Here is a 5,000-nt window from a genome sequence, read left to right as displayed (position 1 = left end):
ATGGCCAGTCAGGGGGCACCCCCCTAAAGAGCAATAAGTGTCATTGAAGCTCTGGCAGGGGGAGACACTACTAGGTCCCAGCTGTCACCCCCCCTCTAAAAAATTCATTTCTTGGTATTTTGAGCTGAAATTTTGCACAGAGGTTGGCAAAAATCCAATCCAACTTTATTAATTTTTCCAGAATTTTTCGAGGTCGGGAAGTATTTTTTTTTATTTTCCTACCATTAAAAATCGAGGAAATCGGAAAAAATAGGAACCGGCTCGGAATGACCCCAAATTCAGTGGGCAGCCTCATAAAAATATGGCTGATTTTACTGGATTGATTTCATGTGGAAAGCACGACGTTTTGTTGTAGGAATGCGGGAACCCCGGCGGCTCGCCTGCCGCGGCCAGCGACGTCGGGCTGGCCCCTGCAGCGCCTAGCCTCTCCCACGCGGGGGGCAGGCCAGAGCGCGGGGGGCCAGGGCCCGAAGGCAGCCCCCCCGCGGGCGAGAGAGCAAGCCAGCAGGGGCTGTCCGCGCGTCGCGCAGCGCGGCATGGCTGCGGGGGCCGCGCGCGCGCGCCCAAGCGCCCAAGGGCCCCCAAGGGCCCCAGGCCCTCAGGCCCCAGCGCCCCAGCGCCCAGCGCGGGCGGGCGCGCGCGCGCGTGTGGTCTTTGAGGGGCGCCGGCCTGGTGGCTCCCTAAAGAGCAATAAGTGTCATTGCAGCTCTGGCAGGGGGAGACACTACTAGGTCCCAGCTGTCACCCCCCCTCTAAAAAATTCATTTCTTGGTATTTTGAGCTGAAATTTTGCACAGAGGTTGGCAAAAATCCAATCCACCTTCATTAATTTTCCCAGAATTTTTCGAGGTCGGGAAGTATTTGTTTTAATTTTCCTACCATTAGAAATCGAGTAAATCCGCAAAACTAGGAACCGGCCCGGAATGACCCCAAATTCAGTGGGCAGCCTCATAAAAATATGGCTGATTTTACTGGATTGGTTTCATGTGGAAAGCACGACGTTTTCTTGTAGGAATGCGGGAACCCCGGCAGCTCGCCTGCCGCGGCCAGCGACGTCGGGGACGCTGGCCTGCGCTGTCGAGCCCGCGAGGGCTGTCTCCGCGGCAGGCCCCCCCTGAACGGGGCACGACAGGCCACCGCGCTGGCTCGTCCAGCGTCGACAGTCCCTCGTCCAGGTTTCAGATCGCGCCAAGTCGAACCCATGACCTGCTCAAGCCATCGTGCGCTGCCGAATTCGCATCTGCGTGTAGGCTGCCATTCCACGCGGCAGCCCCTGTTTTCGTCAGCGTGCCCCCCTGACGAATTTTCCTGCCTGGCCCAGTCCAGCGTCCAGCCCCTGTTCGTCGAAAAATCTGCGCTGCCGATTTTCCACGCGGCAGCCCCTCTTTTCGTCAGCGTGCCCCCCTGACGAATTTTCCTGCCTGGCCCGGCCAGTCCAGCCCCTGTTCGTCGAAAAATCTGCGCTGCCGATTTTCCACGCGGCAGCCCCTCTTTTCGTCAGCGTGCCCCCCTGACGAATTTTCCTGCCTGGCCCGGCCGGTCCAGCATCCAGCCCCTGTTCGTCGAAAAATCTGCGCTGCCGATTTTCCACGCGGCAGCCCCTGTTTTCCTCAGCGTGCCCCCCTGACGAATGTTCGTCGAAAAATCTGCGCTGCCGATTTTCCACGCGGCAGCCCCTCTTTTCGTCAGCGTGCCCCCCTGACGAATGTTCGTCGAAAAATCTGCGCTGCCGATTTTCCACGCGGCAGCCCCTCTTTTCGTCAGCGTGCCCCCTGACGAATTTTCCTGCCTGGCCCAGTCCAGCGTCCAGCCCCTGTTCGTCGAAAAATCTGCGCTGCCGATTTTCCACGCGGCAGCCCCTCTTTTCGTCAGCGTGCCCCCCTGACGAATTTTCCTGCCTGGCCCGGCCGGTCCAGCCCCTGTTCGTCGAAAAATCTGCGCTGCCGATTTTCCACTCCGCAGCCCCTGTTTTCGTCAGCGTGCCCCCCTGACGAATTTTCCTGCCTGGCCCGGCCAGTCCAGCGCCCAGCCCCTGTTCGTCGAAAAATCTGCGCTGCCGATTTTCCCCGACGAACCTGCAGCTGCACAAATCCGCGCTGCCACTGCCCCATTGTCTGGACCAACAGTCTTTTCCATCAAGCCCTGGACTATAAATCGTCCAGACTCATCGCCAGCACCCGCTGCCGATTCTGCCGACTTTGCCGATTTCGTCGGCGCTGCCGATTCCAACACTGCCCGCCGTGCCTGAACCAGCGCTGTTTCGTCAGCGTGTCCCCTTGACGAATTTCCCTGCCTGGCCTGGACAGTCCATCTTCCAGCCCATGTTCATCGAAAAATCTGCGCTGCCGATTTCCCCGACGAACCTGCAGCTGCACAAATCTGTGCTGCCGATTTCCCCCCCTGTCGGCATGGCTGCCGCTGCCCCGATGTCCAGACCAACAGTCTTTTTTGTCGACTTTGCCGATTTTGTCCGCGCTGCCGATTCCAACACTACCCCCTGCATCCAAACCAGCATTGTTTCGTCAGCTCTTCCCCTGACGATTTTAGCCCTGTAACAAACAGTAGGCCTCCAATCCCGCCAACGGGAGCCAAGTTGATAGGGAAGAGAATTGAATGACGCGCCTGGTCCTCGCACCCCGCCACCCGAGGGGCCTTTTTCCCGGCAGCCTCTGAAAAACTCTAGCTTTCACGGTCCTCGCCGCCCCTCACCACCATGGCAGGCCTCTAATCCCACCCATCAGCAGTTGTAGCCGATAGGGCAGTGATTTGAATGACGCGTCGCGGGCCTCCGGGTCATCTCACCCGGCCATTAATTGGAGCGTTTTTGGCTGGCCGAGGATGGGGGGATGGATCTCTTCTTCCGAAAAAGCAAACAGTACATCGGGAGTTATGTTGACGGGGCATGGAATTGAATGACCCGTCGCGGGCCGCCGGGTCATCTCACCCGGCCATCCCGGGGAGCGTTTTTCCCGGCAGCATCGGGGAAACTCTTGCTTTCACTGCCCGCTGCCCAAGTCCCCACTCGAATCGGCCCCCCGCGCCAACAAGCCAACGCTGCCGAATCGGCAGACACTGCTGCCGAATCTGCCGACACTGCCCCGCGGGCTGCCACTGCCCCAGTGTCTAAACCAGCGGTCTTTCTCATCGAGCCTTGGACTATCCAGTCCGTCCTGACTCATCGCCAGCACCTGCTGCCGATTCTGCCGACTTTGCCGATTTTCTCGGCGCTGCCGATTCCAACACTGCGCCCACCGTGTCTGAACCAGCGCTGTTTCGTCAGCGTGTCCCCTCGACGAATTTTCCTGCCTGGCCTGGACAGTCCACCGTCCAGCCCGTGTTCGTCGAAAAATCTGCGCTGCCGATTCTGCCGACTTTGCCGATTTCGTCGGCGCTGCCGATTCCAACACTGCCCGCCGTGCCTGAACCAGCGCTGTTTCGTCAGCGTGTCCCCTCGACAAATTTTCCTGCCTGGCCTGGACAGTCCATCGCCCAGCCCATGTTCGTCGCAAAATCTGCGCTGCCGATTTTCCCCGACGAACCTGCAGCCGCACAAATCTGCGCTGCCGAATCTGCCGACACTGTCCCGCGGGCTGCCACTGCCCCAGTGTCTAAACCAGCAGTCTTTCTCGTCGAGCCTTGGACTATCCAGCCCGTCCAGACCCATCGCCAGCACCCGCTGCCGATTCTGCCGACTTTGCCGATTTCGTCGGCGCTGCCGATTCCACCACTGCCCGCCGTGCCTGAACCAGCGCTGTTTCGTCAGCGTGTCCCCTCGATGAATTTTCCTGCATGGCCCGGCCAGTCCAGCGTCCAGCCCATGTTCGTCGAAAAATCTGCGCTGCCGATTCTGCCGACTTTGCCGATTTCGTCGGCGCTGCCGATTCCAACACTGCCCGCCGTGCCTGAACCAGCGCTGTTTCGTCAGCGTGTCCCCTCGACAAATTTTCCTGCCTGGCCTGGACAGTCCACCGTCCAGCCCGTGTTCGTCGAAAAATCTGCGCTGCCGATTCTGCCGACTTTGCCGATTTCGTCGGCGCTGCCGATTCCAACACTGCCCGCCGTGCCTGAACCAGCGCTGTTTCGTCAGCGTGTCCCCTCGACAAATTTTCCTGCCTGGCCTGGACAGTCCATCGCCCAGCCCATGTTCGTCGCAAAATCTGCGCTGCCGATTTTCCCCGACGAACCTGCAGCCGCACAAATCTGCGCTGCCGAATCTGCCGACACTGTCCCGCGGGCTGCCACTGCCCCAGTGTCTAAACCAGCAGTCTTTCTCGTCGAGCCTTGGACTATCCAGCCCGTCCAGACCCATCGCCAGCACCCGCTGCCGATTCTGCCGACTTTGCCGATTTCGTCGGCGCTGCCGATTCCACCACTGCCCGCCGTGCCTGAACCAGCGCTGTTTCGTCAGCGTGTCCCCTCGATGAATTTTCCTGCATGGCCCGGCCAGTCCAGCGTCCAGCCCATGTTCGTCGAAAAATCTGCGCTGCCGATTCTGCCGACTTTGCCGATTTCGTCGGCGCTGCCGATTCCAACACTGCCCGCCGTGCCTGAACCAGCGCTGTTTCGTCAGCGTGTCCCCTCGACAAATTTTCCTGCCTGGCCTGGACAGTCCATCGTCCAGCCCATGCTCGTCGAAAAATCTGCGCTGCCGATTTTCCCCGACGAACCTGCAGCCGCACAAATCTGCGCTGCCGAATCTGCCAACACTGTCCCGCGGGCTGCCACTGCCCCAGTGTCTCAACCTGCGGTCTTTCTCGTCGAGCCTTGGACTATCCAGCCCGTCCAGACCCATCGCCAGCACCCGCTGCCAATTCTGCCGACTTTGCCGGTTTCATCGGCGCTGCCGATTCCAACACTGCGCCCACCGTGTCTAAACCAGCGCTGTTTCTTCAGCGTGTCCCCTCGATGAATTTTCCTGCATGGCCCGGCCAGTCCAGCGTCCAGCCCATGTTCGTCGAAAAATCTGCGCTGCCGATTCCCCCCTGTTGGCATGGCTGCCG

Source organism: Populus nigra, chromosome 2 (assembly GCF_951802175.1).
Source record: "Populus nigra chromosome 2, ddPopNigr1.1, whole genome shotgun sequence".
In the NCBI taxonomy this organism is placed as follows: domain Eukaryota; kingdom Viridiplantae; phylum Streptophyta; class Magnoliopsida; order Malpighiales; family Salicaceae; genus Populus; species Populus nigra.
The sequence above is the reverse complement of the archived record's forward strand: the minus strand, read 5'-3'. Positions refer to the sequence as shown.